Source organism: Macadamia integrifolia, chromosome 12 (genome assembly GCF_013358625.1).
Source record: "Macadamia integrifolia cultivar HAES 741 chromosome 12, SCU_Mint_v3, whole genome shotgun sequence".
Taxonomy (NCBI): Eukaryota; Viridiplantae; Streptophyta; class Magnoliopsida; order Proteales; family Proteaceae; genus Macadamia; species Macadamia integrifolia.
This window is the reverse complement of record NC_056568.1, coordinates 2169741-2184432: the sequence shown is the minus strand read 5'-3', so window position 1 is coordinate 2184432 and position 14692 is coordinate 2169741. Positions and strand designations below refer to the sequence as shown.

Here is a 14692-nt window from a genome sequence, read left to right as displayed (position 1 = left end):
TTTGTTTACCAAGCGATTAGGAAATGGGACAGGATGAACATAAGGACTGTTAAGGATTTGCCCTTGTTTAGAAGAATCATTTTTGGTTTCCTCAACCAAATCATCTTTAGTTTCAGAAAAATCTTTAGGTTCATTAGACAAACCTAGAACAAGAGGCACACTTGTGTCCTCAACTGAAGGAGAGTTAACAGGAGTAATAGATGGGGAAGATTTAGGAACGCTCTGTTGGTACTCTCTACCACTCCTAAGGGCATAAACAATATTACATTAGTTAGAAGGCCCTTGTTGGGTCTGACCTTGTACGATATTCAATGGTGTATTAGTTGGTCCTTGTGAACTAACAGGCTGATGATGCCTAGGGTTAGGCTCTGGTTGACTGGGTAAAGTTCCCTTCTCCCTCTCACACATAATTGAGACAACTTGAATAAGTTCTCTCGTAAGATTTTGATGGCTTGTCATGAGGTGGGCCATATTTTTTTTCTAAGTCACTTATTCTACTTACCTCTCCGATGGTGGTAAACCTAGGGGGTTGCTGATAAGATGATAGGAGAGGGGCCCTAGGAAAACTAGCCTGAGGTCCTACATTTAACCTAGGAAAAGTATTTTGGGAAAAAGATTGTTGTGCAAAGGGAGGCCTTTAGGGTCCAAATTGATCTTGATTATGGAAATTGGAAGGCCCTCCTTGGTTGCCCTGATTCCAGGAGAAATTTGGGTGATTTCTCCATCTTGGATTGTAGGTGTTACTATATAGATTATTCTGGTATAAGGCACTAACACTATCATTAGAAGTGCCCCCAGAGGTGTTGGGGCATTCTTCTATGACATGTCCAGTGGACTGGCACCAAGCACAAATCTTAACCAAATTGACTAATGATGGCTCTCTAGGAACAATATCCTCAATCCTCTTAATTAGGCTATCCAAATGGGCTTCCTTGGCTACTGTCCCATCCACAAAATATCATTTTCCTCCTATAGTTCTTTCACTCTTTTGGGTTGATTCCCACTCATGGGTTTTGTCAGGTAAGTCAAGTAAGAATTCCCTTGCCTTTCTTTCATCTGTAAATGATGTGAATCCCTCAAGGCACATAGACTCTATCATTTGTTTAGTTGGGTAATCAATACCCTCGTAGATTACTTAACATAAATGTTATAAGTCTAGGCCATGGTGAGGGCATTCTTGGAGTAGATCCTTGAATCTCTCCATAAGTTTGGAAAAGGACTCACTAGGCTTTTGCCTAAACTGAAGGATATCACTTCTAAGCTTATTGGTCTTATGAGTTAGGAAAAACTTCTGAAGGAAGACAATTGTGAACTATTCCCATGAGATTATGGAATTTATGGGTAACTCATACAACCACTTCTTAGCTTGGTCTTTCAATGCAAAAGTGATAAACCTAAGCTTAACAGCATCATCAGAAAGCTATTGGATCTTAATTAGAACACATACCTCTTCAAATTCCCTTAGAAATAGGTATGTATCCTCAGAGGTCAACCCATGGAAGCGGGACAACATAGTGATATATTGATATTTGAGTTCAAAATTATTACCCTGGGCTTATGGTAGAACTATATACAAAGGTTGGGTTGTTCTAGCAGTGTAGAACCTATCTTTCAGAGATTTAGGTGAAGGGTTTTGATGTTGGTCTTCCATATTGAAAGGTTTTAAAGAGAGCAAGCGTATAGGGTTACTACTTGTTGGATCTCTTCTTTCTAATCGATTCTTAGTCTTACGTACCCACCTAACACTCATGCAACAGAAAACTACCCGCAACTAGAGTAAGTCAAGCACAAAAGAATGGATAGAAAAACTTTTTTCTCATGATTTTTTTTGGCATTTTAGGAGCTTTCCTGCAGGGATCCAGGGTTGCTCAGGTCAAACCCTGAGGTACTGCTACAAGACGAAACTTGTCTTTATCATACTATGAGGCATGGCGACCTCCACCGATACAACTATTATTGCAAGTTGTTCTTCTCAGGAATTCAATAAAAGAAAAGAAAAACAAAACAAAGCAAACAAAGCAATCCGATTTACCAAAAGAAAGCAAAAAATAACATGGAACTGTCTCCCCAGCAATGGCGCCAAAAACTTGTTTGAGATTTTAAAATGTAACCGCAAGCATACGGATCAGTGTAGCTACGGGTCGAACACAAGGAGAGCAGCCACTTTATTTTTTTGCTTCTTTTAATAATGCGAAAGTGAACCGATTAATGGTTGTGATCTAATTCTAATTACTGTCCTAAACATATGTATCTAAAATAACGTCCTAACCATTCGTCATCTAAGAATTTAAATGCGCAAGCCACGCAATTAAAATTAAATAAATAAATAGCTGAAAATAAACACCCCACGCAATTAAAAAGCAATGAAGAAAAAAATGCTAAAACAAAAATAAAGTAAAAGAAAGGGGATAAAGCTAAAGAGAGACTCATAAGTAGGTTTCTCTACTTAGCCCGAGGGATGCATCATAATATGAGCTTCTCGACTTGACCAGAGAGTCACTCTTACAAGGGTTACTCTACTTGGCTTTAGGAAAAATGAGACAATTAAAATAAAAATAATAAAATGATGGTTCTATGGCTAGGAGGGGCAAAGCTAACACATACACTAGCCATGAACCTTGGGGGAAAGGGATAGCAATAATGTAACGACTAAAATTAAAATCCTAAATTAAGAAAGAAAGGGTAGTCAGAAGAGGGAATGAGAGAGGGGGGAGAAGACTACTGAAGGAGCCTACTTACTTGAACTTCAACTCTTGAACTGAAAACTTGATCGATTTGAGATACTACCAGTACTAAAAACCAGATCTGGAATAAACTAAATCTAAAATTTCTAGTACCAGAGAAAACAAATCTGAAGGAAAAAAAAATTGAACTTGAAAGACATGCTTCATAGCTTGTTCTTGTCACCTAGAACTAAGCCTAGAACTAGAACTTGAAAATTACAACTTCAATTGCTTAAACAATAAAAATAAAAGACTAAATCAAAAACAAAAGTGCTTGCATTAATTGAATAAAAAGAACTTACAAAAGTGTTTAAAGCATAAACCTAGAACTAGAGCTAGAGAAAGAGAAAACTAAAGAAAGAGATAGAGCAACTAAGAAAAAACCCTAGAAGAAGAATGAAGTGCCTCATCCCCTTGTGTTAATTCTATTATATAGAGAATGGGGGAGGGAAGCTAACGATTTTAGCTTCTAAAAGAAAATATATTTTTTTTTATCTTGTTGATGAAGTGGAGGAGAGAGAAGAGAAAAAACGTGTGGAGAGAGATCTCTCACGATTTTCTTGCTTTTTTTTCTTATTTTTTCTTCTTTTTTCTATTTTTCTCTCTCTTCTTGCTCAAGAAACCCCCTTTGGCTGATTTTTTCTTGCTTGGATTTGGACAATATTCTATTTTAATAAAAAATTCCATCCATGCCCTTGTCTTTTTTTTTTTCTTCTTTCCTATTTTTCTCTTTATTTTCTCTCTCTCTTCTTCAAATTTACATACAATCATCTTGGCCGACCTCCTTTAAGTGATGAGTATGAGAGAGCTAAGAGGTTTGAACTTGAGACATCCTAATAAGCAAGAGCTTTTGCACACCACAACTCACTAACTACGCTAGGTAGTTGTTGTTACCAAAAACAAATCTTCAATCACTTAAGGATGTGGTCCATCGATCCTTGTTGGCATTTGAAATATTCCTTATACACTCTTGGGACAACTGCAGATGGGCTAGTCCTGCATCTCGTCTTAGTTCTGATCCATTATTCTTTTTCTGACCCGAAAAGAATAATCACTTGTATGGTTGACCAAACGAATGTGTACTTGCAATTGAACACATCCATCTTGCCTAGAATTTCGTCCTCTTCACAACCATAAAAAGACATAGGACCTCTTTAAATGTAAAATTGGAGATATAGTGCCCGATAGTCCTTAAGGCCTTGAAAATATAAAACCTGCAAAAAGAGAGTAAAACTCAAGGTAGCTCCATTCTAAATATGTAAAATGCATGTTTTACTACACTAGATTCCACACATAAATGTGCTCATTATTTCACTATCACCTCTTGTCTGATGGATGGATGTACCTGTGAGGCTAACAAGGATTTAGTCAACTACTTAACATCATTTGACTGATGTTCTAACTCCAAGGTTGCTCCCTCATATAGGAGGATTTCATCCATTAACATTGCCTCTTGTATTAGTTGTGGACTGATAGCTAAGTACGAAAGTGATACAGTCTGAGCCTTCCGACTTAGAGCGTCAACCACCACATAGCCCTACCTGGGTGATACTGAATATCACAATCATAGTCCTTCATAAGCTCAAACCATTTTCTCTACCTCATAATTAAATCTCGCTGGGTGAAGAAGTATTTAATGCTTTTGTGATCACTATATATCTCGCACTTCTCTACATACAGGTAATGACACCAGATCTTTAAGGCAAATATGACTACTGTCAATTTTAAATCATGAGTGAGGTAGTTATTCTCATACTTCTTGAGTTGCCTAGATGCTACCACCTTGCTACGTTGCATGAGAACACAGCCCAACCCTATCTTGGATGCATCGGTATAGACTGTCATCCAACCTGTACCATTTGGAATCATTAATACAGGAGTAGACACTAACCGTTTCTTCAACTCTTGGAAGTTGTTTTCACATTCTTTTGACCACTCAAACTTTACACCTTTCCTGGTCAACTTGGTCATTGGCGTCGAAATTCGAGAAAAATTTTCGATGAAGCGCCGGTAGTAGCCTGCTAAGCCCAAGAAGCTTCTGATCTCTGTTACATTCTTGGGTGCTTCTACCCTACTATAGATTTTGCTTTGTCTGGGTCCACTTTGATCCCATTCTCAGACACCACGTGCCCTAGGAATCCAACTTGCTTGAGCCAAAACTCACATTTGCTGAATTTGGTATACAACTGTCGTTCCTTTAATCTTTGTAACACCATTCTCAAATGTTTTTCATGTTCTTCTTCCGACTTCGAGTAAATTAAGATGTCATCATTGAAAACGATAACCCACTTATTGAGGACATTGTGAAATACTTGATTCATTAAATCCATAAAAGCAGCTAGTGCATTGGCTAGCCCGAAAGACAACACTAAGAATTCATAATGACCATATCAGGTTCTGAAGGCTGTCTTTGGTATATCACTCCCCTTTATCTTGAGCTGATAATAACCCAATTTGAGATCAATCTTTGAAATCACTCTAGCACCTTGCAGTTGATCAAATAGGTCATCGATGCATGGCAATGGATACTGGTTCTTAATGGTTAACTTGTTCAGTTCCCGGTAATCGATGCACATACGTAGACTACCAACCTTCTTCTTAACAAATAGAACTGGTGCACCCCATGGTGAGACACTTGGGCATATAAACCCCTTTTTCAACAAATCTTGCAATTGTGTTTGTAGCTCTTTTAATTCTGCTGGTGCCATTCTATATAGAGCTTTAGACACTGGGGCAGGAGCTCTCTATACTGTTCCTGCTACAACTGATGGACAAGGGGGTCTTGGAGCCGTAGGCACCACACTAATGTTCGGGTAGAAAGATGTAGTGCCCGACCCACTAGCTGGTCGAGAGGGATAACCCAAAGGCCTATAGGCCTGTCTATAGGTGGGACCATAGGAGTATAACCCACGAAAACTCTTACTGAGGCCACCCGAATTAGCATATGGGTTTGCCCTCTTCCACAATCCCAGTGCAAGGGATGGCTCTCCCTTCTACCTATCTTCCATTGTCTTAGCCTTTTACACAATCTGTGCATATTTAGTTAAGTCTAGCACCTCCAATACTGTGCTGATGGATGTCTTTAACCCCTTCAAAAATTTTTGGGCTTTTTCCTCAGCTGTCCTCATATGGAAAGGGGAAAAATATAACAAGCTTTCAAATTGTTGCTGACACTCTAGAACAGCCTTGCTCCCTTGAGTCAATGCCATAAACTCCGCCTCTTTGTAGTCTCTAAAGCTCTTTGGATAATAATTCAACAAGAACAATTCCTTGAATTGTTTCCAACTAGGCTCTGGGTGAGTTGCCATCAGTATAGGCTTGGAAGCTTTCCACCAAGAATCAGCTTCATTTTTAAGTTGCAACCTAGAATATATAAGCTTATGTGCCTTTGTGCACTCTATTATGTCAAATACTTTCTCTAACTCTTGGATCCACCGATCCGGCTCCAATGGGTCATTACCCACCTTGGTGAAGATGGGTGGTATGTACTTCTTAAATGATTCCACCACCTTTGCCGTAGTAGTGGCTAGTGGATGATAAGGTGGATAGTACGGATATGGTGGAGGCATCATGAATGGCGAAATGCCATATGGTGGAACCGGAGGGGTACCTCCTGGTTAATCTTGAAGTACAACCCCAGGCGGTGTTTCTCAAGACTGTACTCCCATACCTGACTCCACTGGAGGGTCCTGTGGAGTAATCACCCTAGGTCATTGGCCCTGTAAAGTAGGGTTCAAATATTGCTGCATAGCAGCCATGAACGTTTGTTGCTGCTGAAGCAACTGCTACTGGAAAGCCCCTTGCAACTGTTGTATAAGGGTAGCCACATCACTAGGAATGATGACATGTGGGGGACCCGGGATTTTGTTCATGGGTGGGTCACCCTGAACTTCCTCCAGATCATGATCCACTTGTGATGGTGGATGTAAGGGTTGTCCCATGGTTCGAGGTCTATGAGGGATGGGTGGTCGACCACGAGAGGCACCACGGGCACGACCACCGGATCTGGTGTGTACCATGGTGTTCTGTACTTGGATTATTCCAAAATATAAGCATCGATTGAGTGCCACAACATTTGCATATATATACTCATAATGAATGAATTTCATATCACAGGCCACACTGATACACCGTACCACATATCTAAACATGCCCCCACTAATTATTAATGCATAGTTTGGTCTCGCAACGATGATTAACTATGCAGCGAAACACCCCGATCAACATCTAATTGGGGCCTAGAAGGCATAGAACACTAAGAATCATCAACACAGGCCAACTAGGGCCTTAACACTCAGACCGGTGGGCAAGACTAGACAGCAAAATTAGGCTAGGGCCCGTCGGTCTAGTCCAAGACCACCTTAAAAGGGAATTTTTTTAAAACCCTTTTTCCCACTTCTTCTTCTTTTTCCCTATTTCAACTAGGGTGATTTGAGGGTCTCATCCCCTGCTTCAACTTACGATTTCACTAGCAAATCGGCATTCCAACTCCGATTCATCTTCTCAACTCCACAAGTAAGTTCTCCTTCTCCCTTTTCCCTTTGAGAATGATTGCTTTTCGGTATTCTTTGTTATTGATCTCAATATTTCATCCTATACTCCATTTCTTCCATGGAATATTTGTTTTCTTGGCAATGTAATGATCCATCTACACTTTCCATGGTTTGTTGGTCTTGATTGGCCAATTATAAAGAGAAAATATCAATATCTTGCCCCAAATTCTCTGTTTAGGATTTTATCCTCATTTTTCCTTTTCTACAACAAATTGACGGTTCAAATGCTATTTTCCACTCTCAATGCACACATACAATAGTATAGTAGTCATTTCCATTCGTGTGTGTCTATGTTTTAGCCTTTTGATATACAATCACCCCCCTCATGTCAAAATCCTTTGGAAGTTTGGGTTTCTCCATTTTCTTTACTTTTCCTTTATGAATAGAAATTATCACTATGTCCATCCTCTATCAATGACTTACAAAGTATTTTGAACAATTCCTTTGTAGGGATATATCAATTTTTCCCTTATAATTGTCTCAACTTTCTCATGCTCACCTCCATTTCTTCAATCAAATGTTTAGGGATTTCCACCCATTTTTCATTGTTTCAATTGTAACCATTAATCATCATCATGCGCCTTGTTTCCCATTCAATTGCATTTCGGTATTATATAGATTTTCACGCTCATCCATGTTTTTATCACAAATTTTCATTTCCTTCCAAGTTTGTTCCATTAATTTCATTGCATTTTGGTATCTATCCATACATTTAGAGGTCCTCTCATTCCTATCATTGTTCATAGGGTTCATCTCACCCCCCCCCTTTTTAAAATACTACTTATCACACTCTTTTCATACTCCCTGTTCATTTCACATACACATCTCCTTTTGTATTGTCAGGATGTCGACCAGGAAAGGCAAGGAGACTGCCTCCTCCTCCAAAAGGAGAGACTACTACCTCTTGAAGGAGGAATGTTACCCCTGGTTCTTCTTCATCATAGGCTCGGCCTGTACAGAACCCTTCTTTTGATCCTACGACCTATGACGAGAGCTTATTCCATAGTACAGAGGCAGCTATTGCTTGGTCTATATTTTTTGAGCGGCTAGTCATGATGGAAAAGACAGTGGGTGACCGAGGACTTTGTAGACTATCAGATGCTAGAGAGATTCACGGCCTTAGGTTGGGAACCTATGCTCTACCCTAACAGTCCATGCTACAAGAACCTCGTTCGGTACTTCTATTGTAACCTAGAGCCTTCCTATAGGGATGGGCAGTACTCCCTTATCATTCTGGTGAAGGGGGTATATATTGTTCTGACTGTGGATTTGCTGACGGCCATTTTGGATGTCTTGGCCGAGGGTGCTCATTTTTACAACCCTCCAAGGATTAAGGCTGTGGGTTCGAATTTGAGCATGAAGATGTAGGAGACCATCTTTGAGACCATATGTGGGTAGAAGAAGTGCCCATTGTCTGAGACTGCCTATGATGCAGCAGCCCGAGTTTTCGCACGACTGGCTCAGTTCAACCTGCTTCCCAGGGCAGGTCACAGGAACCAGGTAAGCTTCATGATAGATTACCTTACATATTGCATCTCTATGGCCCTGGAAGGCGTGCTTCCCACCTTTGCCTACCATATGTCATGATGAAGACTATGGAGTATCATACTGCTCATCCTAATGACTCCGGTTTTCCTTATGATAGGTCACTCACCAAAGTCTTTGAGTACTTCCAAGTGGATTTGACAGGTGAGGAAGGGAAGTACTTAGGGGATAGATTTACCAAAGAAAATCTGAAGAGGATGGGGTTGCCAATGCCAGTGGGGGCACCACAGGAGGTAGAAGAGCAAGGGTCGAAAGACATAGAGGCTGAGTACGTGAGTGAGGAGGATAAGGATTATTTCCCTCATCCTGATGAGGAAGAGATTGATGAGGAGGATATTCTAGAGGAGGAGCCTCTAGAGACTAGGGCTACTAATTCACATTTCACGGCTCCACCACCTTCAAGTGGAGCTTTTGATTTTCAAAAGCTGATGGACAGCATTGGTGCCCTGAAGGAGGGGCAAGATAAGATGTATAAGCATGCAAAGGAGAGGGTCGCCCAAGGTTTGGCGGTACAACACCAACTGGGGAGATTAGAGTTCGGTTTCAAGTACTTTACCGAAGACTTGGATAGGGTTTCTAATGGAGTTATAGCCAAATTCCTCCATGTGAAGAGAGAAGTCTCCTTAACGAATGACAGGTTTGATGTTTATGATCGTCACTTCAAGTGCACCTCCTGGCCTACAGGTTGGGAGACCATCATCGTAGACGATGATGACGATCGGCAGAGTGGCGGCTCCTTTCTCTACTTCCTTCCTTTCTTATCGTGTCTTTCATTCTTTTCTTTATTGGGTGATGGTGTTTATAGTGGTCTTTGATACTTTGATGGTTGTGTATTTTGATACTCTCTTATGGTTGGGAATTTGGATTATATTTCTGTAGATGTTGTTATTTTTGAAACAATTTTACTTAATTTGACTTATTTGATGTGGTTTGGTGGTGACCATATGTGTCACCCTATTTTATGATTATGTTTATATATGTGATTATCAAGTGACCTTGTACATTTTTTGAAAATTCAATATAGCGTTGTTATGCTGTCAAAATTTTTATTACTATATGAATCTTATTGGTTTATGGAATCAACCTGCATATTTAAATTTATTGAAAATTTTGGCAGCACATGAGATGAAATGCAAATATCTAAACTTTTAATCTTATTACAGGTTTTAGTCCTTTAAGGCTTTTATGTTTACCCAACCCCGGGGCCTTATTATATGACTCTATGGAATCTAACTTATATGTTGTATGTAGGTAGAGCATCCCCTTTTGATACCACCATTGTCACACCCCGTTCCACATAGAATCAGACCGGTGACCGAGTTAACCCCTGTTAACCCAAAACCTATCAGGATCACATGACATAGTAACCACAGCACAACATACACACACTAAGTCAAATAAAATTTGTATTTCAACGGAAGTCTTACCTGTATATATTTGTAATACCTCAATACTCTTGACACCCAAATTGTATTACATAACATAATTACATGTGGGCCCATAAGCGTGATATATACATAAGAAATATAATTTAAGCATCTAGAAAAGGGGCAACATCTCCAAAATAATTAAGAGGAATCCTTATATGGTATCAACATTGCTAACTCGCAACACTGTAAGCACACGGGTACTTAGTCTCATGCCCAAGATCTTCAGGGACCCACCAGTCCTCAATTGAAAATTCCACATTGGGTCTCGGCTCTAGCTCTTTAGTCGGATGACCTGTAAGATCAATTAAAAATGGTGTGCACGTGAAATGAGCTCACTAGCCCAGTAAGTAAAAAGAAAGACCACACAAGTATATGCAATACAAATGAACCTATATGCATGCAGTAATTTTATTATCTTAGTCCACCTAGAAAATAATTCTAAATCATAGGTTATGTGCTACTCACAACCATAGTGTGCGTTAGCCCCAGGTTTGAGTCGCGAGCTCCATCCCACAATACACCCATAGGGTTACTAGAGAAGGCCAGCCATTGGTACCAGAAAGTAAAATGCTCACCCAAAGCGACATTAAAGTAAATTGCTCACCCAGAGCGACATTAAAGTAAAATGCTCACCCAGAGAGACATTGAATTTAAAAGCAATACGATTGGCCCTCTATTATATCACTGAAGTTACCGGCGAGATATACCCAACACCTAAACCCCTACTATGAAGGGTTGTAGCACAAGGATATGTCAATCCAAATGGCATGCTCCTATGTGAGATAGTACGATTGCTTAGTGCCACGGGCCACCAATGCATTCGTGTCCAAGCCGACTACGACATCTAGTTTAACAAGAATTATAATCAATAGTTAAAATCACCTATCTCACATCACGAAACAAGAATAGGAATTTAACAATTAAAGATATCAACATGTTAAATCATAATTGAATTTCATAATGCACACATCAATGCATGCAATGACATTCAGAGATGACTAGTCTACACAATAATAAATGATGACATGGCTAGTCTACAACCAGAATGACATGGTCCAATATCCTCTTCCCACTTACTTATTTGTGTACGATGATCACCCTTGGTGCGAGATAGATCCTGTGTGCAATGACGTGAGTTCTAGTACAACCTATCATAAAAGAGTTAGGTTTAGTATACTTCCACTTTAAGGTCATAACCAGTGAGGTTTGATGATTCCAATGTATTTAGAGTCACAAGAGTTGGTTACCCAAAAAATTTGGGTCTAATCGAAATCCAAGAAGTTGGATTGGTAGGTCGACTGGCAGGAAGGGCACCCACCAGTCCTTGCTCACCTGTCAATCCAGGAAAACTGCCTGGACCGATGGGCCAAGAAGAGGGAGGAGAGAAGGGAGAGAGGAGAGGAGTGTCTCCACCAAGGGTGCTCACCAAGTGGGCTCAAGTGTCTTGGAGTATGTTGGAAGTGAGGGAGGGGGTATTTATAGATTTTTGGGACCAATGGGGTGAAAGAGGGGATTTTTCATCCAATGGGGTGTAGAGGTGTAGGGTACGCTAGTAGGGGGTGGTATGAAATTTGGTCCACATCTCACACACGAGGGGGGGCGCTAGGTCTCTAGCGGGGGCACTGGGCACGGGGCGGGGCCACAAGGGAATATTCTAAAATATTCCCCAGTTTCTGATTTGATGGTTTCAGAAAGATTCTATCTTCCGGGGGTGATTATGAGAAATCCGATGGTTCGATTTTGACGTACCATATATCGTTGGAATCACGTTTTCAAGAACTATTCATCTATATGGTCACTTTGGACCGGATTTATTTGTATATGTGATGTCATGATTTGATCCTTCTCTTTTCCCGCATAGGGTGCCTAGGGCTTCTGGGTGTATAGGGAGTGTTTCGGGTCGGGTTACTTCAGTCAGTTATCATCTCTGTTGATTGGAAGCGGAAGGTCGTGTCCATGATTCGTGAGTCATCATAGCCGGGGGAGGGTGACAAAATTAAGTGTCTACAATAGCACCATGAGAAAAAATAGTCTGCACAACAAAAGGACCATCCCAGTGGGATCTCAACTTGCTTGGAAAAATATGCAACCTAGAATTATAAAGCAAAACCTTACCACCAAGTGTAAAAGACTTCCTAAGGATTTGTCTATCATGAAAAGCCTTGGTTTTCACCCTATGAATCCTAGCATTGTCATAGGCATTATTGTGAAGCTCCTCCAACTCAGCTAGTTGGAGTCCTCTATGAGTACCAACAGTAAGCAGATCAAAATTCAGCTTCTTTATAGCCCAAAAGGCTCTATGCTCTAACTCAACTGGAAGATGACATACCTTCCCATACACAAGGCGGTAAGGAGATTGTCCAAGATCAATCTTGAACGTAGTTCTGTGAGACCACAATGCGTCCATAGGTCTAAGAGACCAATCCTTGCGATTAGGGTCAATAGTCTTTTCCAAAATTTGCTTAATTTGCCTATTGGATGCCTAAACCTGGCCACTAGTTTGAGGATGATAGGGTGTAGCCAGTTTATGGGTGATTCCATATTTCTTCATGAGGGCCTCAAATGGTCTATTTCAAAAATGCTTACCCCTGCTAAAAATGGGATAGATGACCTCACTATCTATCCATTTTAAAATTTATTTTTGAATGACTTCTTTCATCATTGGGTTAACCATTCTCTGGGGTTTCGTTGAAGGTTTGGACCCTTCAATGAGGTGAATATGATGTTGAACAATAGAATGGCTAATTCTTTTGATGTTAGTCATGATCCATCCTATGGCTTCCTTATTTTCCTTTAGAAGCTCGATCAACTCCTCCTGACTTGAAGTCAAATCAGAAGCAAAGATGACTGGAAGAGTATGATCCTTACCTAAGAAAGCATACTTAAGATTGGAGGGCAACTCCTTCAACTCAAGCTTAGGGGGTTCAATAATGGAAGGCTTGGGCATTGAGGTAGATAAGGGTCTAATGGGCTTTACAGGTGGTTGGAGACTCCAAACCTCAGACATAATTCTCTCATCAAAATCACCCAATTATTCCATACACTCTTGAAATTTAAAATCAAAGTCAATATCAAAATATGTCTCAATGGAATCTAGAATTTCCTGGAGCATATGAACTTCCTCCTCATAGAGATTTGGCTGCTTACCCAACCTAAAGACATTAGTCCACAGAAGTGTTGCTAAAGGAAAGTTTCATGATACCATTCCTACAATTGATTATGACATTACTGGTGGCAAGCAACGGTCTACCAAGAATGATTGGGATCTAGTCCCTAATGTTGGCAACTGGTTGGGTGTCTAAAACAATGAAATCAACAGGGAATAAAAATTCCCTAACTTTAAGTAAGACATCCTCAACTATGCCTTTGGGAGTCTTGACTGATTTGTCCGCTAACTGAAGTGTGACCTTAGTTGATTTCAACTCTCCAAAACCTAACTGCTGGTAGATAGAGAAAGGCAAAAGATTAAGACTTACTCTGAGATCAAGAAGAGAATGGTCTATCTTTGTGTTACCAATAACATAAGATATAGTGGGGTAACCAATTTTCTTATATTTAGCTATCATCTGGTGAGACATAATAGAGCTAACATTTGTAGCCAAAAAGACTTTCTTGGGTATATTGGTGGATTGCTTTTGAGTGCATAAGTCTCTAAGGACTTTAGCATAAGTAGGGACCTGTGAGATTGCATTCAATAGAGAAATGTTGACTTGCACATTCTTGAAAACATTAATGATTTTATTAATGGAAGCAGTTTCTTGGTATTCACTAATCTCTTTGGGAATGGGGCAGTCGGCACAAAGACTCGCTCAGGTTGCTCATCCTGAACAGTAATAGTACTAGGTTCCTCAAACAAACTTGGCAAAGGAGATGGGGTACTAACCTTAACAAAAAGGTTCTCGGGATTCTCAGATGAATCAGGTATATCATCCAGAGTATACTTATGGCCACTCCTTAGTGCATAAATGGTATTGCAACAATTGGAGGGCTCTCCTTGGTGTGAACTTTGTTGAACTGAATTTAGCGAATTAGGTTGTCCTTGCTAATTTAAAAACTTGATTGAGAAATAAAGTAATATCGCAAGTGCACGGGTCGTGTGTAGCTACGGGTCAATCACAGGGAGGTGAGCTCTATGAAAATTTTTGTTCTAACCTAGGAAGAATGTACTAACTAATGTGGTTGTCACAAATTAAAATAAACTAAACTAACAATGGTGAAAAATACAAGAATTAACCATGAGAATCCATCATGAGATTTAAGAACAATCTACAAACAATCTAGCCCTATATTGCATGCTTGAATAGGTCAATAGGAAATATAGATTTTTAAATCTAATATGTCTCATGAGTTATTCAACACATATATTGCATTAGATTATAAGCAAGACTATATTGGAAGTTGGCAATTACGCATACGAAAGGTAATCAATGGCATACATAAT

The 14692-nt window shown here is 39.9% G+C and overlaps 1 non-coding gene across 1 annotated transcript; it reads left to right on the top strand.

Annotated features, from left to right (window-relative positions):
- Positions 1 to 1157: 1157 nt before the first annotated feature.
- Positions 1158 to 1264, top strand: LOC122058533. Its single transcript, XR_006133826.1, has one exon. It is a non-coding gene; the product is annotated as a small nucleolar RNA R71 (small nucleolar RNA).
- Positions 1265 to 14692: the final 13428 nt, after the last annotated feature.